Here is a 24,774-nt window from a genome sequence, read left to right on the forward strand (position 1 = left end):
TCCCCAACAGTGACAATATATGTTATATAGGAACAATATTTCAATTTGGCAGCCAAGCGAAATGACTAAATTGCTAAAATGACTTGTTACTTGCAGACGCAGCAAAAATAATTTCCTCAGGATCTTTATCACCAAGATTTGTAGACGAGCTTCTCTCCTCCCAGAGGAATGAATGGAGGCTGTAAACAGAGCAGGACTCCTGCTGTCTGTTGTCAAGCCTTCACCAACTGACATGGAGGTCAGTATATATGGTCTACCAAGGTGATGCACCACTGTTGACATGTTTGTTTTGCTCTGTACTTTCTGTTTTTACTCATTTCTTTATAGAGATTAATATTTAATTGTTTCCTGTTGTTTTCTTCAGTTTCTGAATTGGACCCTGATGAATATAAATGTGACTCTTGTGTCTCTTTCTTCTTCACAATCCCTGAAGGCTTTCTCCACCTCTTCCACACCTCATATTGTAGATATTACTGTGACAATAAATGGACCTGAACTACTGGGAAAACTGATAAACTGAATAAAAAAGTATTAAAGTCAGACTGAAATGACAATCTCAAAACAATTATCATCAATTTCTAAAACTTTTTATTTATGTCATAAGTATGTTTTTGTTCATTTCTGTCTTTGCTACACTCTAGAGACTCTCAGTTTGACAGGGACTGTTGTCATGAATATTCACATCAAGGAGTCATAACTGTGATCTGATTTGCTGTGAGCCTTCACTGCTGACAGCTGATTGGCTGCATTTTAGTGATGCTGATGGACAGACATTCAACACCTGCATTACCACATGACAGACAGGGGGCGCTCTTTGTTTTCACACATTACAAACTGGGAGTTTTGGGAACGTCCATTACAGCAAAATGTCCTGACTTCCTTTTCAATGATCCTGCTCTTCCTGCTGTGATTTCAGTCTGACGTTAAAGGGAACAGCTCTGTCACTGTAAAATCCTTCACTAAGGTGATGGACGGTTGTGTGAAAGCTGAGCGATCCATCTGGAAGTGAGATGAGCTCCTTGGAGATCCTGCTCTGTTCCCTGGGCTCCTGCCTCTTCACCCGGCCCGCCTTCAGCACCGGAACCACCGAGGTTATAATAATCCAGCTCAATGTTCTCCTCTCTTCCTGGCTTCTGCCCCCTGGTGGCCTGGAGAGACACGACAGCAGCCATCTCTGTTACTGGATCACACCTCTCTTCTAGCTAAAAATATACAGTCTAACTACTTCATTTAACCCAATCCTCTACTGAATAAAGATGTTCAGTACCTTGAAGTAGAAACAGAGGGCAGTGACCAGCAACACCACAGTCAGCAGCACGACAACTAGTCTGATGGTGAGATCTGTTGGAGAGGCTGAAACAGATTCAGAATCATCACATCAGATCACCTGACATCATGAGAACAACAGCTCCCATTAAAGATAAAGTTCATGTTGCCTTAAAACCCTTAAAATCACTAAATGAAGGTCACTTTAACATCTCTGTTTGATTCAGTTCTTAGAGAATATGGTAATCTGATCCACTCTAAAGATTATATTGATGTTGTTGGACAAAAGCCACATATCTGCAGAAAGTCAGTTTTCAGGAATGCCAGCACCATAGCTCCTGCATCACATCGCTACCTTGTCTGGGAAGCTAAGCAGGTTTGGCTGTGGTTAGTCCTTGGATGGGAGACCACCTGGTGCTGGAAGTGGTCTTGGAAGACCAGTAGGAGGTGCTCAATGCCTCAGGAGAGAGACTGGGACTCTGTCCTGTGAGTGAGCACCGTCCTTCGGATGAGACGTTAAACCGAGGTCCTGACTCTGTGGTCGATAAAGATCTTACCGCAGGAGTAGGGGTGTAACCCCGGTGCCCTGGCAAAATTCCCAAACAGACCTTCCTTACATCATGGCCACCTAATCATCCCTCGTTACCTAATTGGCTCTTTCCGTCCTCTACTCTCCACTGAGATGATGTGTGGTGAGCGTTCTGGTGCAAACTGGCTGCTGTGCATCACCCAGGTGGGTGCTGCACACCGGTGGAGGATGAGTTGAGTCCCCCCCCTGATATGTGAAGCGCTTTGAGTACTTAGAAAAGCGCTATATCAATTACATTAATTATAAGTAAAGCCTGCTGATTCTCTTATTAACTCTCATGTCTTGTTGAAATGATAAAATGGATTGTTAACACTGTCACATATTCCTGTTGGATTCAGCTTCAGATTCTCCTTCAGGTTACCTGAGACAGTGAGAGAGAGGGGCTGGCTCTCAGAGGAGAAGTTATGAGAGAAAACAGAGATGTGATAAACACAGCTGTAGATCCCTTGGTGGGCGTGGCCTGCAGCAGGAAACAGGAAGTGGGCAGAGTGATTGACAGCCGGCTGGGTGTGGTTGTGTGCTGTGTTGGAGGCGGTGGAGGTGAGGTGGAAGGAGCCTCCTGGGTACTGTGGCTGGATGGAGCAGCTGATGGTGAAGCTGGAGCCCCTGGACACCTGAAGCCCCTGCTGCTGGGCCTCGGAGACCCCGTCCATGGAGGGAGAGAGGGAGATGATTGGCTGAACCAGCAGATCTGTAAACAGATAGATGATGAAGACTTGAGAATACATGTTACCGATATCCTAATGCCTCCTTCCTCAGTGAGAAACTGACTGTTTTCTCCTCATCGGTTTTGTCAAAGTGATGAACGCTGATGGTTGAAAGGCGACAGGATTTGTCTGCTAGCAGCCACCGTACAAGACAGAGAACTGCTACATTCATATGTAATACAGAGGAGTCAGAGAGCAGCCTGTCCCTGTGGAAGCAGCTGAGGATGTGATGTGAGAGAGAGAGAGAAAGAGAGAGAGAGAGAGAGAGAGAGAGAGAGAGAGAGAGAGAGAGAGAGAGAGAGAGAGAGAGAGAGACTGTAACCACCATAAAGCCTTCATCTGTAAACATCAGAAAACACAGATTGACCTGCTAGAAAATGGCCACAAAATAAAAAAAAACGGACATCTCTAACAAACATTTATGTGATGAATATTGGCAAAATGAAATTAAACAACAAATTACAATGTTATCAAATTCTTAATAGAGATATTGACTTGGCAAAATACCTTATCAATATAGAGCAATTTTACAAAAGAAAACCCTTAACCATGTATAGACTGACGGGCCACAGTCTCACCATAGAGGTTGGACGCCACAGAAAAACATGGAGGCTGAAAACACTGTAACTCAGGACAGATAGAGGATGAACGGTATTTCTTACTCTCCTGCTCAAAATACCAACATGTTAGAGACAAATATTTCCCTAAATTGGTTGAGAAAATATCCAGATTCCATGAGCTAACCTCTGAAGAGGAAGTCTGTATCCTATTGGCAAATATAGAAAATATAGAAACATCCCAAATAGCTGTATTTTATCATGTGCCTTATGTGCTCAGGATCTAAACTAGAGAAACGCTACAAGTTCTTCACCTAAAGTTCCCTCTTTGATTATGAAGGAGAGTTTTAGCTTCAGTTTCTCCTCGTCTGCTGCCATCTCTTGGCAGTCATCACCTCATTTGCATAACGTTATTACTTTATGTATCTAGTGCTAGTAACCATTACAATTTTGTTGTTTTTGTTGTCTTTGTTGGATTGGTTTGTCAATAAGTCGCAAAAAGAAAGTTGCCACAGGAAGTTGAAATGCACAGGTTTCTCAATATCGCTAAAGTATGAGCTCAGACTCATGATAGTAACTGACAACATGTTTTCACTGTAGCTGTGAAGCTGTAACTAGCTGGTTAGCTGCTGCAGCTCGTTCCCTTTGCAGGAGATGGAACATTCCAACTAGCACGGCTAGGTCATAAGCATGCTGGGTAGTGTAGTCTGGTAACTAAATTTGTCATTAATTTAAATAATATTGAATGTTTTTTTGTGAAATGAAGCCAAGATGTGTTGATGCTTCCTACAACATATTTCAAAATTTAAGCCATATGCTTTTTAGATTGCCTATATGAAGTAACCTCCCATATAGGGTCAAGTCAACACTATGGTTGATGGAAATAATGTCAACTTTGCCCGCAACAAGCCCACTTCTCTTCCCTTTAGGATGCCAATGTAAACCACTGACTGTCACTGTGACAGAGGAAGGAAGAGACTGGAAACATTACTGTCATAGATGTCACTGATGGTGTATATGCCTAAATAACATAACATAACATTATAATTCTAACATTACACAGAGTATATCCTCCACACAGCAAATATTCCACACACCACATGCAAAACCCAATGTCCATGTCTTGGCTCCCACAATTATCCTTCCTACTCTCATTATTACTATCAATTATTATTATTGTTCCTGTTTGATGTACCATTTGTTTTTGTTCTTGTTTTTTCTTTTTGCAATTTAAATGCTTTAGCAACACATACATATGTCATGCTAATAAAGCTTATTGAATTGAATTGAATTGAATCAGAGAGAGAGAGAGAGAGAGAGAACGAGCGAGAGAGAGAGACTGAGAAACAGAGAGACAGAATGAGAGAGAGAGAGAATTCTGAGGACTGCAGCTGAAAAGGTCAAGTGTCAATATTGATCTAGGTTCAGTTCTTATTTGTTGAAAGGATAATACCAGAATATTTTTTTCCTGTCTCCATTATCTCTCATGAAAAGTCTAAATCCTCTGATGTATTTCCACAGTCAGAAGCTCCTACTGTCTGTTCTACTGCAGGTTTGAACTCATAGACTCCCATTGTTTTCCAAAATACATTAAAAAGCTCAGAGACAAACTGCTGCCTTGACTAACGTAATACATTATTATGTTAACAGCTCCACTATAGCAGTTAGGGGGGAGCTGCCTTGCTGAAGGGCACCACAGTAAAAGAGGGGGATTTGAACCAGTGAGCTTCCAGCAACAAGCCCACTTCTCTTCCCTTTAGGATGCCATTGTCCTGGATAACTTTACAGTTCAGTCCAATGTAAACCACTGACTGTCACTGTGACAGAGGAAGGAAGAGACTGGAAACATTACTGTCATAGTTGATGTCATTGATGGTGTTACCTGAGCAGGTGATCTGCAGGCTGGAAGAGGAAGAGAGAGACTTGATTTCTACACACTCCATCAGTGTAGACCCAGACTGAAGACAGGAAGATCTGATCCTCCATACAGATCTTACTGAGGAATCCTCTCTCCTGTCTGTTGAAACAGCAGAGCCACAGTCCAGCTGTCTACACACTACAGCTGCTGACTTCAGGCTCCAGTCAGAGAACCAGTCATCCACTGGTTTCCAGTCTCCATGGTGTTTCACCTCCAGTCCACCAGCACAGCGGCTGGCTCCTCCCACCAACCTGACATCATCAGGCTCTGAACAGAGACAAGAGAGTAATTAGTAAAAGAAGTAAAGTCACTTTGATTAGAACAGAAATGAAGCCAAATCCAAGCTGCAGCTCCTCTTCTACCTGAGCAGGTGAGTCCAACAGCTTTGCCAGGTGAGCAGGTGTTTCTAGCTGAGCCTGAGCTTCCACAGTCCAGGAGAACGGACTCACTGCCTTCACACTGGAACTCTTCGGTCCACATCGGAGCCTCCACTTCTCCATAGAGCGCCCCCTGGAGGACTGAAGGAGCCCCACAGCCAAGCTCCCTACAGACCACCTCTGCATCCTGCTGGTCAAAGTCAGCTTCACACACTGAGGACCAGAACTGCTTAGACTTCACCTCCAGTCTGCCTGAGCACAGACTAGTCCCATCCACCAGCCTCACAGACTCTGGAGAGAGAGAGAGAGAGAGAGAGAGAGAGAGAGAGAGAGAGAGAGAGACGGAGAGAGAGAGAGAGAGAGAGAGAGAGAGAGAGAGACAGAGACAGAGACAGAGAGAGAGACAGAGAGAGAGAGAGAGAGAGACTGTAACCATCATAAAGCCTTCATCTGTAAACATCAGAAAACACAGATTGACCTGCTAGAACCTAAATTCAGGTATTCAACTCCCAGCCACAAAATTAAAAAAAACGGACATCTCTAACAAACATTTATGTGATGAGTATTGGCAAAATGAAATTAAACAACAAATTACAATGTTATCAAATTCTTAATAGAGATATTGACTTGGCAAAATACCTTATCAATATAGAGCAATTTTACAAAAGAAAACCCTTAACCATGTATAGACTGACGGGCCACAGTCTCACCATAGAGGTTGGACGCCACAGAAAAACATGGAGGCTGAAAACACTGTAACTCAGGACAGATAGAGGATGAACGGTATTTCTTACTCTCCTGCTCAAAATACCAACATGTTAGAGACAAATATTTCCCTAAATTGGTTGAGAAAATATCCAGATTCCATGAGCTAACCTCTGAAGAGGAAGTCTGTATCCTATTGGCAAATATAGAAAATATAGAAACATCCCAAATAGCTGCAGACTGTCTCCTCACCTGCCACCAGTTCAGAGAGAAGACAGCTTTTCTATGCCACACACCCTTTTAAATACTGTGTATATATATATATAATTATTTGCCTTATTAATGAAGCAAAGCTAGTTCAGCAGACAACTGGAGTCGTGCTGCAGACGTGTGATACACACACTACTCATGCGCCCCCCTCTCAATCAGGCGGTCTGGTTAAGCTTCCTGCACCTGCTCACTCTTTCACATCGCCATGCTGCTGCTACGCTGCTCAGACCGCCGGTCACTGCTGCTCAGTTATAGGCCCTTTTCACATCGTCATGGTAACAGCTTCTGCATTGAGGAACAGGTGCATTACAACTTCCTGTTGCCAGCTATGGCCTTCACTAAATCGCTCCACAACCATACATAGACTATTTTTGCTGACTCTTCTGTTCCAAACACCGAGATCAGAAGTCTAGATCAGTTACTATGGCAACTTCTGTTCTGAAGCTAACCTGCTCTGTGGCAGGTTTACTTGAGGCCGACTTGAGTTAAACCCGACTGAGCCTGCAGCATTTAAGTAGAATCACATAATTCAGTTCATTCAACTTGTCTCGAAAATGGCTTTAAACCTGTCATGGAAGATCCCGTCGACATGGAAGCTCAAATTGTTTGCAGGGCTTTACGTCGAGAGAGGCTGACCGCGATATATTTCATCACACCTACCTGTAGCATATCATCGTGAGCGTTGCTGTTTTTAAAAGAGTCAATAATTTATCTGAATAGCTTCTTCAGCCTCACATTTCCCCCTCACCGCTGTACAAACGTTATGCATTGCCCTTTGTTTTTTTGTTACTGTAACATTGGAGAGTTAAGAGATAAGAGATCCTAACAATGCAGTGAGAAAATAGTCTTTTTAATGCACCGGTCACTTTAACACTGTACCAGATATGTTATTATATCTTTAAGGTGATCTGCCACTTGGACGTTACTCTTGTACTTTTTTTGGTTTAAGTCTTTTTAAGTCTCTATTTATGGGGTGGGGTGGAGGGGGTCATCTGTTTTTGTCATGTATTTTATCATGTGCCTTATGTGCTCAGGATCTAAACTAGAGAAACGCTACAAGTTCTTCACCTAAAGTTCCCTCTTTGATTATGAAGGAGAGTTTTAGCTTCAGTTTCTCCTCGTCTGCTGCCATCTCTTGGCAGTCATCACCTCATTTGCATAACGTTATTACTTTATGTATCTAGTGCTAGTAACCATTACAATTTTGTTGTTTTTGTTGTCTTTGTTGGATTGGTTTGTCAATAAGTCGCAAAAAGAAAGTTGCCACAGGAAGTTGAAATGCACAGGTTTCTCAATATCGCTAAAGTATGAGCTCAGACTCATGATAGTAACTGACGACATTTTTTCACTGTAGCTGTGAAGCTGTAACTAGCTGGTTAGCTGCTGCAGCTCGTTCCCTTTGCAGGAGATGGAACATTCCAACTAGCACGGCTAGGTCATAAGCATGCTGGGTAGTGTAGTCTGGTAACTAAATTTGTCATTAATTTAAATAATATTGAATGTTTTTTTGTGAAATGAAGCCAAGATGTGTTGATGCTTCCTACAACATATTTCAAAATTTAAGCCATATGCTTTTTAGATTGCCTATATGAAGTAACCTCCCATAAAGGGTCAAGTCAACACTATGGTTGATGGAAATAATGTCAACTTTGCCCGCAACAAGCCCACTTCTCTTCCCTTTAGGATACCAATGTAAACCACTGACTGTCACTGTGACAGAGGAAGGAAGAGACTGGAAACATTACTGTCATAGTTGATGTCATTGATGGTGTTACCTGAGCAGGTGATCTCCAGGCTGGAAGAGGAAGAGTCAGACTCTGTTGATACACACTCCCTCAGTGTAGACCCAGACTGAAGACAGGAAGATCTGATCAACCATACAGATCTTTCTGAGGAATCCTCTCTCCTTCCTGTTGAAACAGCAGAGCCACAGTCCAGCTGTCTACACACTACAGCTGCTGACTTCAGGCTCCAGTCAGAGAACAAGTCATCCACTGGTTTCCAGTCTCCATGTTGTTTCATCTCCAGTCCACCAGCACAGCGGCTTGGCTCCTCCCACCAACCTGACATCATCAGTATCTGAACAGAGACAAGAGAGTAATTAGTAAAAGAAGTAAAGTCACTTTGATTAGAACAGAAATGAAGCCAAATCCAAGCTGCAGCTCCTCTTCTACCTGAGCAGGTGAGTCCAACAGCTTTGCCAGGTGAGCAGGTGTTTCTAGCTGAGCCTGAGCTTCCACAGTCCAGGAGAACGGACTCACTGCCTTCACACTGGAACTCTTCGGTCCACATCGGAGCCTCCACTTCTCCATAGAGCGCCCCCTGGAGGACTGAAGGAGCCCCACAGCCAAGCTCCCTACAGACCACCTCTGCATCCTGCTGGTCAAAGTCAGCTTCACACACTGAGGACCAGAACTGCTTAGACTTCACCTCCAGTCTGCCTGAGCACAGACTAGTCCCATCCACCAGCCTCACAGACTCTGGAGAGAGAGAGAGAGAGAGAGAGAGAGAGAGAGAGAGAGAGAGAGAGGGAGAGAGAGAGAGAGAGAGAGAGAGAGAGAGAGAGGGGGGGGGGGGGGAGGGGGGGGAGAGAGAGAGAGAGACAAAGAGAGAGAGGGAGAGAGAGAGACAAAGAGAGAGAGAGAGAGAGAGAGAGAGAATGAGAGAGAGAGAATTTGAATTTAAAAAGACGTTTTTTCATAATTTAGTCACGCTATACAGTGTGATTGACCTATATCACAGAAGAGAGAAAACAAAAAAAAACACAAAAAAACAAATAAATAACAAAATAAAGCAATAAATACAAGGAAAAAGATCAGAAATTCAGAGATAACAAGTCCTCCTCAACACAACACAACACAACATGTCCCCAAACACCCCAGATATTCACAAAAGCATCAATATTATCAGTCAGTTTGTAAAACTCAAACTCCACCCTGAGACGGGCTGCCAGCAGACCAGTCAGCATCAGAACAGGATCCACTGACCCCTGACCCAGAATCTGATTCTTTCTGGCTTTCCATACAGACAGTTTGGCCTCCTGACAACATGTTAATAAGCACTGCCGCAGATAAAAAAAGTCAAAAGAAAAACCTTCCCCCAGACCCTGAAACCATGAATCTAACAACCCAAATAAACCAGTAAGTATAGGACGCAGGATGAAAAGATGTTGTAAAGACTCCTCCCTAGAACAGAAAGGACATCCCTCCCCTATACTGGGATCACTGACTGGCAGATGTTTGAGGATGCAGCTGATGGCAACATCAATGAATACACAGACTCTGTCACAGGCTATATTAGTAAGTGCATCGATGACGCTGTTCAAAAAGCCACCGTCTGCATTTACCCCAACCAGAAACCCTGGGTCAGCTGGGAAATCCGCGCTAAACTCAGAGCGCGGACCACCGCCTTCAACTCAGGGGACCCTGACGCCTACAAAGCAGCCAGATATGACCTCCAGAAGTCCATCAGGGATGCCAAGAGGGACTACAGAGCCAAAGTGGAGTCTAATTACAGATCTGACCCCAGACGCATGTGGAGTGGATTACGCTGCATCACGGACTACAAAAGGAAAAACAGGAGCATTGTTCAGCCCACCGCATCACTCCCGGATGAGCTCAACACCTTTTACGCTCGGTTCAATGTGGAAACACGTCGCCCGCCACGTGTCCACCTGTGGACAGGGAAGCTGCCACGTTGTCCCTAACAACGGACGACGTGAGACGGTCCTTTAAAAGTGTCAACCCCCGCAAAGCTCCGGGGCCGGAGGGCATCCCAGGCCGGGCTCTCAGGGCGTGCGCTGATCAACTGGCAGAGGTGTTCACCAACATCTTCAACCTCTCCCTGAGTCAGTCCATGGTCCCCACCTCCTTCAAAGCATCCACCATCGTTCCTGTCCCCAAGAAGCCGGCGGCCTCCTGTTTAAACGACTACCGCCCTGTTGCACTGACATCACTCATCATGAAGTGCTTCGAGCGGCTAGTCAAAACCCACATCTGCTCCTCCCTTTCTGACACCTTGGACTCTCTCCAGTTTGCATATAGACCAAACACGGCCACGGATGACGCCATCGGCATCGTCACACCGCGCTCACTCACCCGGACGAAGGGAATACATACGTGAGAATGCTTTTCATCGATTACGGCTCGGCATTCGATACCATCGTTCCCTCAAAACTCGTCACTAAGCTCGTCGATCTGGGACCGGACGCCCCCGTCTGTAGCCGGATCTTCGACTTCCTGACGGGCGGGCCCCGGGCGGTGAGAATCGGCAGCCACGCCTCCTTCTCGTTGACCCTCAACACGGCGCGCCGCAGGGCCGTGTGCTCAGCCCCCTCCCGTACGCCCTGTTCACCTACGACTCTGTTGCCAAGCACGGTTCAGATGTCATCGTTAAGTTCGCCGACGACACGACCGTCCCGGGCCTCATCGCAGACAACGATGAGACGGTCTACAGAGAGGAGGTGAAGGCACTAACCAGCTGGTGCCAGGACAACAACCTCTCTCTCAACGTCAGTACAACAAAAGAGATGATCGTGGACTACAGGAGTCAGCAGGGAGGTAGACACCTACCCATCCTCATTGGTGATGCCGTGGATGAAAGGATCAGCAGCTTCAAGTTCCTCGGAGTTCACATCTCTGAGGACTTCTCCTGGACCTTACACACAGACACCGTTGTCAAGAAAGCTCGCCAGCGGCTCTATTTCCTGAGGAGACTGAGGAAATCTGGTATGAACGCCAGCATCCTCACGAACTTCTACAGAAGCACCATGGAGAACTTGCTGACCGGCTGCATCACAGTCCGGTACGGAAACTGTTCTGCCCACAGTCGCAAATCACTACAGAGAGTAGTGAAAGCGGCTCTATGACCAGAGAGTATAGTTGTCCAGAGAGTGGACAGCCCTGCCTGATTCCTCTCTGAACCCCCCCCCCCCCCCCCCACTTTAACCATACATGATGCCTCATTATACAACAAACCCAACCATGAGAGCAAACCCTCCCCAAAACCAAAAGCCCTCAAAGTAGAAAACAAAAAACCATGGTCAACGCGGTCAAAAGCTTTCTGCTGGTCTAGAGACAAAATGCCAACATCAAGATTATACAGTTCACATACATCAAACAGATCTCTCATTAAAAAAGGGTTGTCCATAATAGATCTGTCTGGCACACAATATGACTGCTCTTTATGAATCAGCAAGTCTAAGTCGAAGTTTTTCAATCTGGAAAAAAGTTTGTAGTCTGTGCATAAAAGTGCGACTGGCCTCCAGTTTTTAATTAGGGCCAGGTCTACTTTCTTAGGAAGGAGGGAGAGAACTGCACGCCGACAGGACACCGGAAGACGACCTGTCTGGGCACACTCCTGCAGCACCTCCCACAGGTCAGCAGCCAAACAGTCCCAGAAGCCTTTATAGAAGTCTACAGGTAATCCGTCCATGCCAGGAGCCCGACCGGGTGCCATCTGTCCCACAGCATCGGTGAGTTCCTCCAGGGAGATGTTAACATCCAGTTAGCTCGGTGTTCATCCGCCTGTCTGTCTCGCACACTGGAGGACCGCACCTCCTCTCCTCCTCGCCCGCTCCTTCCCTCTCCTGCCCCGGCCTCAGCTGGCTGAGCGCCGGCCTCTGAGCTCTCGGCAGCCCGTCTGTGAGGGCAGGCGAAGCGCTTATGCCCCACATCCCCGCACTCAGAACACTTCATGCTGCCTGTGCTTGCATACACCATGTAATGTCTCCTCATGTTTCACCCCGAATGACACCTCTAGTGACTGAGTTGGTGAGTTTAGGAACATGAACACCTGTCTCCAGGTTTTTCATTCTTACACCCTAAGCCCACCGTTTTAAAACTACTCGCCATCTTGCCGAAGCGCTGATGCTCTCGCTCCAGCGCTTCGTTGGGGATAAACGGGGAGACACCAGATGGAAACCCAAGTGGACGGCACGGCCAGCGGGGAAACTTGAAGGTAAATATCATTCAGAAAAACACCATTCTCAATCAATTGAGCAACGAGACGTTCCTCCTTCAGAAACACAACCACTGCTTTATTCATCCTTGAAGCATGGGACAGATTTTCATGGCCAACTACATCACCCACGGCGAGAAGGAGATCCTCCACCCCGACAACAAACAACACGAAACACCAACCAACACACCGATACAGAATAAACAATTACAGCATAAACATAAAACTATTGAAACTAAAGACAAATTACATAACAAGAAAGCAAGAAAAGACTTTGAAACCAGCAGCAGCAATCGCTCTCACAAAACGCACTCTTACACACCCAACTCCCAGCATGCACAGCAAGAGAGAGAGAGCGAGAGAGAGAGCGAGAGAGAGAGCGAGCGAGAGAGAGACAGAGAAACAGAGAGAGACAGAATGAGAGAGAGAGAGAATTCTGAGGACTGCAGCTGAAAAGGTCAAGTGTCAATATTGATCTAGGTTCAGTTCTTATTTGTTGAAAGGATAATACCAGAATATTTTTTTCCTGTCTCCATTATCTCTCATGAAAAGTCTAAATCCTCTGATGTATTTCCACAGTCAGAAGCTCCTACTGTCTGTTCTACTGCAGGTTTGAACTCATAGACTCCCATTGTTTTCCAAAATACATTAAAAAGCTCAGAGACAAACTGCTGCCTTGACTAACGTAATACATTATTATGTTAACAGCTCCACTATAGCAGTTAGGGGGGAGCTGCCTTGCTGAAGGGCACCACAGTAAAAGAGGGGGATTTGAACCAGTGAGCTTCCAGCAACAAGCCCACTTCTCTTCCCTTTAGGATGCCATTGTCCTGGATAACTTTACAGTTCAGTCCAATGTAAACCACTGACTGTCACTGTGACAGAGGAAGGAAGAGACTGGAAACATTACTGTCATAGTTGATGTCATTGATGGTGTTACCTGAGCAGGTGATCTGCAGGCTGGAAGAGGAAGAGTCAGATTCTGTTGATACACACTCCCTCAGTGTAGACCCAGACTGAAGACAGGGAGATCTGATCCTCCATACAGATCTTACTGAGGAATCCTCTCTCCTGTCTGTTGAAACAGCAGAGCCACAGTCCAGCTGTCTACACACTACAGCTGCTGACTTCAGGCTCCAGTAAGAGAACAAGTCATCCACTGGTTTCCAGTCTCCATGGTGTTTCACCTCCAGTCCACCAGCACAGCGGCTGGCTCCTCCCACCAACCTGACATCATCAGTATCTGAACAGAGACAAGAGAGTAATTAGTAAAAGAAGTAAAGTCACTTTGATTAGAACAGAAATGAAGCCAAATCCAAGCTGCAGCTCCTCTTCTACCTGAGCAGGTGAGTCCAACAGCTTTGCCAGGTGAGCAGGTGTTTCTAGCTGAGCCTGAGCTTCCACAGTCCAGGAGAACGGACTCACTGCCTTCACACTGGAACTCTTCGGTCCACATCGGAGCCTCCACTTCTCCATAGAGCGCCCCCTGGAGGACTGAAGGAGCCCCACAGCCAAGCTCCCTACAGACCACCTCTGCATCCTGCTGGTCAAAGTCAGCTTCACACACTGAGGACCAGAACTGGTTAGACTTCACCTCCAGTCTGCCTGAGCACAGACTAGTCCCATCCACCAGCCTCACAGACTCTGGAGAGAGAGAGAGAGAGAGAGAGAGAAAGAGAGAGAGAGAGAGAGGGGGGGGGGGGGGGGGGAGAGGGGGGGAGAGGGGGGGAGAGAGTCAGGAAAAATTGGAAAACATTGGAAAAATGAAATTAAACAAATAAACAAGCTTAAGTGCTACCAAGCATTACATAGGGATTACAAATATGCAGAATATCTCACTGTGATTAAAGACCCCAAACAAAGGAAAATATGAACTATGTACAGACTGAGCGACCAGCAGCTGACCAGAGAGACAGGACGCCACAAACAAACATGGCTTCCCAGAGAAAGAAGAATCTGCCCAAACTGTAACTCAGAAGACATTGAAAGTGAAGAGCATTTCCTCATATTCTGCAAAAAATACGAGCATTTGAGAGATTAATTTTTTCCCAAAATCCAAGAAAAAACACCACATCTTAATAATCTTGAAAACCAAGAAAAAAATGTTTGTTCTCCTTGGAGAAAAGAGAGAAAACCTGGAAGTGACGGGCCGATGTGTCGCAGCATGCCATCACCTCCGAAACACCTGAACCCTGAATCCTGCCAAAACCACTTTATACATTCATTCCTTTTCCTGTTTTAACATTATCTTTTTATTGTTATGATCCCATTACTGCCATTACATTACAATTATTTACTGTTGTTGTGGTTATTGTTGTTTTTATAATCGTTATACTGTTTATTCATTATTGTAGCTGCAGTTTTTAGTTCCTTTGATAGCCTTGGCCTTACACATGGGTGAGAGTCATAGAATCCACATTTCCTGCGTTTTTACCCTTTTATTATACAAAGTTTTTCCACAATAGATGATGAGTCAATGATTTAAATAGACTCCAGAAGAATTAACTTAAACTTGACAATCCCAACCACGGTAAGAAAAGCGTGTGGCTCCATGGCTCACAAAACTGAAACTAATTGTTCTCCTCCTCCAGCAGCCTACCTAATTAACGGTGCCCTATCTTTCTTAAAGCAACAGTCCACCTTAAGGCTGCTGCTCCCACTGATTCCACACTGTCCCAAAACAACACAAATTCTGCTGAACAAAATTCCAAATCTTAGCCACAAATATATATGCCTAAATAACATAACATAACATTATAATTCTAACATTACACAGAGTATATCCTCCACACAGCAAATATTCCACACACCACATGCAAAACCCAATGTCCATGTCTTGGCTCCCACAAATATCCTTCCTACTCTCATTATTACTATCAATTATTATTATTGTTCCTGTTTGATGTACCATTTGTTTTTGTTCTTGTTTTTTCTTTTTGCAATTTAAATGCTTTAGCAACACATACATATGTCATGCTAATAAAGCTTATTGAATTGAATTGAATTGAATTGAATTGAGAGTCAGAGAGAGAGAGAGAGAGAGAACGAGCGAGAGAGAGACAGAGAAACAGAGAGAGACAGAATGAGAGAGAGAGAGAATTCTGAGGACTGCAGCTGAAAAGGTCAAGTGTCAATATTGATCTAGATTCAGTTCTTATTTGTTGAAAGGATAATACCAGAATATTTTTTTCCTGTCTCCATTATCTCTCATGAAAAGTCTAAATCCTCTGATGTATTTCCACAGTCAGAAGCTCCTACTGTCTGTTCTACTGCAGGTTTGAACTCATAGACTCCCATTGTTTTCCAAAATGCATTAAAAAGCTCAGAGACAAACTGCTGCCTTGACTAACGTAATACATTATTATGTTAACAGCTCCACTATAGCAGTTAGGGGGGAGCTGCCTTGCTGAAGGGCACCACAGTAAAAGAGGGGGATTTGAACCAGTGAGCTTCCAGCAACAAGCCCACTTCTCTTCCCTTTAGGATGCCATTGTCCTGGATAACTTTACAGTTCAGTCCAATGTAAACCACTGACTGTCACTGTGACAGAGGAAGGAAGAGACTGGAAACATTACTGTCATAGTTGATGTCATTGATGGTGTTACCTGAGCAGGTGATCTGCAGGCTGGAAGAGGAAGAGTCAGACCTTGTTGATACACACTCCCTCAGTGTAGACCCAGACTGAAGACAGGAAGATCTGATCAACCATACAGATCTTTCTGAGGAATCCTCTCTCCTTTCTGTTGAAACAGCAGAGCCACAGTCCAGCTGTCTACACACTACAGCTGCTGACTTCAGGCTCCAGTAAGAGAACAAGTCATCCACTGGTTTCCAGTCTCCCTGGTGTTTCACCTCCAGTCCACCAGCACAGCGGCTGGCTCCTCCCACCAACCTGACATCATCAGTATCTGAACAGAGACAAGAGAGTAATTAGTAAAAGAAGTAAAGTCACTTTGATTAGAACAGAAATGAAGCCAAATCCAAGCTGCAGCTCCTCTTCTACCTGAGCAGGTGAGTCCAACAGCTTTGCCAGGTGAGCAGGTGTTTCTAGCTGAGCCTGAGCTTCCACAGTCCAGGAGAACGGACTCACTGCCTTCACACTGGAACTCTTCGGTCCACATCGGAGCCTCCACTTCTCCATAGAGCGCCCCCTGGAGGACCGAAGGAGCCCCACAGCCAAGCTCCCTACAGACCACCTCTGCATCCTGCTGGTCAGAGTCAGCTTCACACACTGAGGACCAGAACTGGTTAGACTTCACCTCCAGTCTGCCTGAGCACAGACTAGTCCCATCCACCAGCCTCACAGACTCTGGAGAGAGAGAGAGAGAGAGGGGGGGGGGGGGGGGGGGGGGGGGGGAGGGAGAGAGAGAGAGAGAGAGAGAGAGAGAGAGACAGAGAGAGAGTGGGGGGGGAGAGAGAGAGAGAGAGAGAGAGAGAGTCAGGAAAAATTGGAAAACATTGGAAAAATGAAATTAAACAAATAAACAAGCTTAAGTGCTACCAAGCATTACATAGGGATTACAAATATGCAGAATATCTCACTGTGATTAAAGACCCCAAACAAAGGAAAATATGAACTATGTACAGACTGAGCGACCAGCAGCTGACCAGAGAGACAGGACGCCACAAACAAACATGGCTTCCCAGAGAAAGAAGAATCTGCCCAAACTGTAACTCAGAAGACATTGAAAGTGAAGAGCATTTCCTCATATTCTGCAAAAAATATGAGCATTTGAGAGATTAATTTTTTCCCAAAATCCAAGAAAAAACACCACATCTTAATAATCTTGAAAACCAAGAAAAAAATGTTTGTTCTCCTTGGAGAAAAGAGAGAAAACCTGGAAGTGACGGGCCGATGTGTCGCAGCATGCCATCACCTCCGAAACACCTGAACCCTGAATCCTGCCAAAACCACTTTATACTTTCATTCCTTTTCCTGTTTTAACATTATCTTTTTATTGTTATGATCCCATTACTGCCATTACATTACAATTATTTACTGTTGTTGTGGTTATTGTTGTTTTTATAATCGTTATACTGTTTATTCATTATTGTAGCTGCAGTTTTTAGTTCCTTTGATAGCCTTGGCCTTACACATGGGTGAGAGTCATAGAATCCACATTTCCTGCGTTTTTACCCTTTTATTATACAAAGTTTTTCCACAATAGATGATGAGTCAATGATTTAAATAGACTCCAGAAGAATTAACTTAAACTTGACAATCCCGACCACGGTAAGAAAAGCGTGTGGCTCCATGGCTCACAAAACTGAAACTAATTGTTCTCCTCCTCCAGCAGCCTACCTAATTAACGGTGCCCTATCTTTCTTAAAGCAACAGTCCACCTTAAGGCTGCTGCTCCCACTGATTCCACACTGTCCCAAAACAACACAAATTCTGCTGAACAAAATTCCAAATCTTAGCCACAAATATATATGCCTAAATAACATAACATAACATTATAATTCTAACATTACACAGAGTATATCCTCCACACAGCAAATATTCCACACACCACATGCAAAACCCAATGTCCATGTCTTGGCTCCCACAAATATCCTTCCTACTCTCATTATTACTATCAATTATTATTATTGTTCCTGTTTGATGTACCATTTGTTTTTGTTCTTGTTTTTTCTTTTTGCAATTTAAATGCTTTAGCAACACATACATATGTCATGCTAATAAACCTTATTGAATTGAATTGAATTGAATTGAGAGTCAGAGAGAGAGAGAGAGAGAACGAGCGAGAGAGAGAGACAGAGAAACAGAGAGAGACAGAATGAGAGAGAGAGAGAATTCTGAGGACTGCAGCTGAAAAGGTCAAGTGTCAATATTGATCTAGGTTCAGTTCTTATTTGTTGAAAGGATAATACCAGAATATTTTTTTCCTGTCTCCATTATCTCTCATGAAAAGTCTAAATCCTCTGATGTATTTCCACAGTCAGAAGCTCCTACTGTCTGTTCTACTGCAGGTTTGAACTCATAGACTCCCATTGTTTTCCAAAATACATTAAAAAGCTCAGAGACAAACTGCTGCCTTGACTAACGTAATACATTATTATGTTAACAGCTCCACTATAGCAGTTAGGGGGGAGCTGCCTTGCTGAAGGGCACCACAGTAAAAGAGGGGGATTTGAACCAGTGAGCTTCCAGCAACAAGCCCACTTCTCTTCCCTTTAGGATGCCATTGTCCTGGATAACTTTACAGTTCAGTCCAATGTAAACCACTGACTGTCACTGTGACAGAGGAAGGAAGAGACTGGAAACATTACTGTCATAGTTGATGTCATTGATGGTGTTACCTGAGCAGGTGATCTGCAGGCTGGAAGAGGAAGAGTCAGACCCTGTTGATACACACTTCATCAGTGTAGACCCAGACTGAAGACAGGGAGATCTGATCCTCCATACAGATCTTTCTGAGGAATCCTCTCTCCTGTCTGTTGAAACAGCAGAGCCACAGTCCAGCTGTCTACACACTACAGCTGCTGACTTCAGGCTCCAGTAAGAGAACAAGTCATCCACTGGTTTCCAGTCTCCATGTTGTTTCACCTCCAGTCCACCAGCACAGCGGCTGGCTCCTCCCACCAACCTGACATCATCAGGCTCTGAACAGAGACAAGAGAGTAATTAGTAAAAGAAGTAAAGTCACTTTGATTAGAACAGAAATGAAGCCAAATCCAAGCTGCAGCTCCTCTTCTACCTGAGCAGGTGAGTCCAACAGCTTTGCCAGGTGAGCAGGTGTTTCTAGCTGAGCCTGAGCTTCCACAGTCCAGGAGAACGGACTCACTGCCTTCACACTGGAACTCTTCGGTCCACATCGGAGCCTCCACTTCTCCATAGAGCGCCCCCTGGAGGACCGAAGGAGCCCCACAGCCAAGCTCCCTACAGACCACCTCTGCATCCTGCTGGTCAAAGTCAGCTTCACACACTGAGGACCAGAACTGGTTAGACTTCACCTCCAGTCTGCCTGAGCACAGACTAGTCCCATCCACCAGCCTCACAGACTCTGGAGAGAGAGAGAGAGAGAGAGAGAGAGAGAGAGAGAGAGAGACAGAGAGAGAGTGGGGGGGGGAGAGAGAGAGAGAGAGAGAGAGAGAGTCAGGAAAAATTGGAAAACATTGGAAAAATGAAATTAAACAAATAAACAAGCTTAAGTGCTACCAAGCATTACATAGGGATTACAAATATGCAGAATATCTCACTGTGATTAAAGACCCCAAACAAAGGAAAATATGAACTATGTACAGACTGAGCGACCAGCAGCTGACCAGAGAGACAGGACGCCACAAACAAACATGGCTTCCCAGAGAAAGAAGAATCTGCCCAAACTGTAACTCAGAAGACATTGAAAGTGAAGAGCATTTCCTCATATTCTGCAAAAAATACGAGCATTTGAGAGATTAATTTTTTCCCAAAATCCAAGAAAAAACACCACATCTTAATAATCTTGAAAACCAAGAAAAAAATGTTTGTTCTCCTTGGAGAAAAGAGAGAAAACCTGGAAGTGACGGCCGATGTGTCGCAGCATGCCATCACCTCCGAAACACCTGAACCCTGAATCCTGCCAAAACCACTTTATACTTTCATTCCTTTTCCTGTTTTAACATTATCTTTTTATTGTTATGATCCCATTACTGCCATTACATTACAATTATTTACTGTTGTTGTGGTTATTGTTGTTTTTATAATCGTTATACTGTTTATTCATTATTGTAGCTGCAGTTTTTAGTTCCTTTGATAGCCTTGGCCTTACACATGGGTGAGAGTCATAGAATCCACATTTCCTGCGTTTTTACCCTTTTATTATACAAAGTTTTTCCACAATAGATGATGAGTCAATGATTTAAATAGACTCCAGAAGAATTAACTTAAACTTGACAATCCCAACCACGGTAAGAAAAGCGTGTGGCTCCATGGCTCACAAAACTGAAACTAATTGTTCTCCTCCTCCAGCAGCCTACCTAATTAACGGTGCCCTATCTTTCTTAAAGCAACAGTCCACCTTAAGGCTGCTGCTCCCACTGATTCCACACTGTCCCAAAACAACACAAATTCTGCTGAACAAAATTCCAAATCTTAGCCACAAATATATATGCCTAAATAACATAACATAACATTATAATTCTAACATTACACAGAGTATATCCTCCACACAGCAAATATTCCACACACCACATGCAAAACCCAATGTCCATGTCTTGGCTCCCACAAATATCCTTCCTACTCTCATTATTACTATCAATTATTATTATTGTTCCTGTTTGATGTACCATTTGTTTTTGTTCTTGTTTTTTCTTTTTGCAATTTAAATGCTTTAGCAACACATACATATGTCATGCTAATAAACCTTATTGAATTGAATTGAATTGAATTGAGAGTCAGAGAGAGAGAGAGAGAGAACGAGCGAGAGAGAGAGACAGAGAAACAGAGAGAGACAGAGAAACAGAGAGAGACAGAATGAGAGAGAGAGAGAATTCTGAGGACTGCAGCTGAAAAGGTCAAGTGTCAATATTGATCTAGGTTCAGTTCTTATTTGTTGAAAGGATAATACCAGAATATTTTTTTCCTGTCTCCATTATCTCTCATGAAAAGTCTAAATCCTCTGATGTATTTCCACAGTCAGAAGCTCCTACTGTCTGTTCTACTGCAGGTTTGAACTCATAGACTCCCATTGTTTTCCAAAATACATTAAAAAGCTCAGAGACAAACTGCTGCCTTGACTAACGTAATACATTATTATGTTAACAGCTCCACTATAGCAGTTAGGGGGGAGCTGCCTTGCTGAAGGGCACCACAGTAAAAGAGGGGGATTTGAACCAGTGAGCTTCCAGCAACAAGCCCACTTCTCTTCCCTTTAGGATGCCATTGTCCTGGATAACTTTACAGTTCAGTCCAATGTAAACCACTGACTGTCACTGTGACAGAGGAAGGAAGAGACTGGAAACATTACTGTCATAGTTGATGTCATTGATGGTGTTACCTGAGCAGGTGATCTGCAGGCTGGAAGAGGAAGAGTCAGACCTTGTTGATACACACTCCCTCAGTGTAGACCCAGACTGAAGACAGGAAGATCTGATCCTCCATACAGATCTTTCTGAGGAATCCTTTCTCCTGTCTGTTGAAACAGCAGAGCCACAGTCCAGCTGTCTACACACTACAGCTGCTGACTTCAGGTTCCACTCAGAGAACCAGTCAGTCACTGGTTTCCAGTCTCCATGGTGTTTCACCTCCAGTCCACCAGCACAGCGGCTGGCTCCTCCCACCAACCTGACATCATCAGTATCTGAACAGAGACAAGAGAGTAATTAGTAAAAGAAGTAAAGTCACTTTGATTAGAACAGAAATGAAGCCAAATCCAAGCTGCAGCTCCTCTTCTACCTGAGCAGGTGAGTCCAACAGCTTTGCCAGGTGAGCAGGTGTTTCTAGCTGAGCCTGAGCTTCCACAGTCCAGGAGAACGGACTCACTGCCTTCACACTGGAACTCTTCGGTCCACATCGGAGCCTCCACTTCTCCATAGAGCGCCCCCTGGAGGACTGAAGGAGCCCCACAGCCAAGCTCCCTACAGACCACCTCTGCATCCTGCTGGTCAAAGTCAGCTTCACACACTGAGGACCACGACTGGTTAGACTTCACCTCCAGTCTGCCTGAGCACAGACTAGTCCCATCCACCAGCCTCACAGACTCTGGAGAGAGAGAGAGAGAGAGAGAGAGAGAGAGAGAGAGAGAGAGAGGGAGACAGAGAGAGAGAGAATTTGAATTTTATAGCTTTTTATTACACAATAAAATCTCCAACTTAAACAAAACACAGTAAAGAAAAAAAAGGACAAGCCATCATTTAACTCAGCTCAATTCAGCTCCAAATATAAGCTCCTCCTCCATAACAGGGCACAGCACAACTCTATAACACCAGATATATGTTAATTTATGTAAAACCTTCATAGCACTATAATAATTAAAATCATCCCTTAATCTGGCCTTTAGCATCCTGATAAGCAAATCTTCTCCATTGAAGTCTAAGGATTGTTCAATTTTCTTTTTCCAACTGACATAAATAGCCAGTTTTGCCTGTCCTAAGATGAAGTTCTAGAGTTTATTTATCAGTTATATTCATTTATCCCTTGAGTTTTTACTGTATTTACAACCAAGAATAAAAGAGTGTTTAGAAAAAAACTCTCCAAACAGCTTCAACATCCTCTTTAACAGAAGGAACAGAGGTGAAGGTCGAGCACATTCAGAAAAGCAATGAAACAGTTTCTCTCTGGACACAATAGGGACAGTTGTCTTTGACATTAGGGTTTAAAACAGACATAAAAGCATTGACAGCCACTGTGCCATGCAGGATCCTCCACTGCAGATCACCAGCTGTTTTTGTTAACAGTGGTTTGTATAATGCCCTCCACACTAGTCTCACCTCATCTTTCAAGCTCAAGTGAGCTCTCCAAGGTGTGTCACCTTGACCATTCGGTTTTGTTTTATTCAACATTTTCACAATCATGTTATACATTGTTTTACCTTTTAAATCATCTAAGTCTGCGTTAACTGCATCCCCCATTTTTTTTAAAAAGGACCCACACAATCTTTAAAATCAGAAGCAATTGTCAATAATGGAAAAGGATCTTCACTGTCAGGATGGATCACACTACTACAGTACGCTGCTAGCAAAGACATCTCCAGTTGTCAAGCAGCTGACTAATGAGCCGTGTGGATCTCACTCCCAGGTGAGACGCTAGTGCAGCAGCATTGTCCAGGTTTGGCCCCGCCAAGTCCACTACGTCACCCAGTGTGACGATTTTCACCACGCAGAACAGTTTTAAGACTGTGGGTCCAACCCCACAGGTTGTGGCTAAACGTCCTCCATACACCACTGGTTCCTTTAAAAGCCAGTACAGAGAGTCAGACCACTCCAGTCTTGCTTCTTGAACATACTCCACACTCTCAACAGTCCACGATAAAAAAGCAGGTAGTCCAGGGCCATTAAAAACATGTTTAGTCCCAGTCCACCAAACCGCTGCAGTATAGCACAAGCTATTGGTCTCCAGACCAAGTCTTTAGGCCCAGTCAACAGTCTTTGAATGAACTGAAGGCAGAAGGCTGCGCCCCTGTTGGCCAGATGCATAATCCCTTGACCCCCTTCATCCTTAGGAAGGTACAGCACGCTCTGAGGGACCCAGTGCAACTTATCCCAGTCCAAGTCCACCAGTACAGCCTGAACTTTTGCCAGGAGGTTGGTTGGAGGATCAACACAAGCCTAACGGTGCCATAGAGTCGATGAGACTAGATTGTTAATAATCAGCATGCGGCCTCTGTATGACATCTTTGGTCAAATCCATCTCCATTTGCTAAGACGTCCTTCAACTTCCTCTAACACATTTTCCCAGTTCTTATGTACAAAAGACTCAGTCCCCAGAAATACTCCCAGATACTTAAATCCTCCATGGTTCCAGGTGAGCCCACCAGGTAAACTGAGCATCCTAGTCAACCCCTCTCCAACCATCAGTGCTTCACTTTTGCCCCAGTTAACCTTTGCTGATGAAATTAAACCAAAATTGTTAACATTTTCCACCAAAACATCAACACCTTTTTGTTCTTTCGCCATAATTATTACATCATCTGCATAAGCAGAAAGTTTAAAAGTTGAATTACACCCAGGGAAACAAATTCCAGACAGTTCAGACCTCAGTTTATGCAGCAGGGGCTCAATAGCCAGAGAATACAACATACCAGACAAAGGGCAACCTGCCTGACTTCCCTCTGAACTTTAAAAGGAGCACTCAAACCACCGTTCATTTTAAAGGTCCCATATCTTTCCAGTGTTTTATTTGATGTCGTTGTGTGGTGTCATGTACCAAAAACACTCTCAATCCATTTTTACACATTCATTTTCCAGCATCTCTCTGAGCCTTACCAAGAACAGGCTGTTTCTGTTGCTGTGTCTTTAAGGCTCATTAATATTAACGACCCTCTGTTCCGATTGGCTAACCGTTTCAAGAGTGAAACGTGAGACACCGCGGCCCGGCAGCTACAGGTAGGGACACTACTACACAATTACAACCGCTCAACTGCTTTGAAAAAAAAATGCTTTGTTAGTCTATTATTTCTTACAAAAATTGATAATGAGCGAACCTTTGTACGCTCATTATCATCTAGACCATCATCTAGCGTCACATCTTCCTCCTTCACTGGGCGTGGATTGGGCATGGCAGTGTATGGCAGTTGCCATACCTTGGCTTCGTGAAGTAATTCAGATAAAGTCTATGGTAATTAAACAAATGAAGAATCCAGCACATTGTATTTTCTCTAAATCACAAATAGATCAGCCCAAAAGAAATTACTTTCCTTCCTTCCTTCCTTCACTGCATATGCACAATTTGCCTGCAATAATGTACTTCTCCAGTCTCAGGCTTGAGCTCATATGAGACTAATTA

General features: G+C 44.2%; 1 pseudogene across 1 annotated transcript; it reads right to left on the reverse strand.

The window, feature by feature from the left end:
- Positions 1-24,547, reverse strand: LOC139930838 (scavenger receptor cysteine-rich type 1 protein M130-like; annotated as a pseudogene). The gene is made up of 17 exons (XR_013504921.1): positions 24,481-24,547; positions 21,727-22,032; positions 21,329-21,631; positions 19,049-19,354; positions 18,651-18,953; positions 16,351-16,656; positions 15,953-16,255; positions 13,686-13,991; positions 13,288-13,590; positions 8,564-8,869; positions 8,135-8,468; positions 5,400-5,705; positions 5,002-5,304; positions 2,217-2,546; positions 1,268-1,353; positions 400-1,148; positions 1-157 (listed from the first exon to the last, which is right to left on the reverse strand). The product of XR_013504921.1 is annotated as a scavenger receptor cysteine-rich type 1 protein M130-like (transcript).
- Positions 24,548-24,774: the final 227 nt, after the last annotated feature.

This window comes from Centroberyx gerrardi, chromosome 6, assembly GCF_048128805.1.
Source record: "Centroberyx gerrardi isolate f3 chromosome 6, fCenGer3.hap1.cur.20231027, whole genome shotgun sequence".
NCBI classification, from domain to species: domain Eukaryota; kingdom Metazoa; phylum Chordata; class Actinopteri; order Beryciformes; family Berycidae; genus Centroberyx; species Centroberyx gerrardi.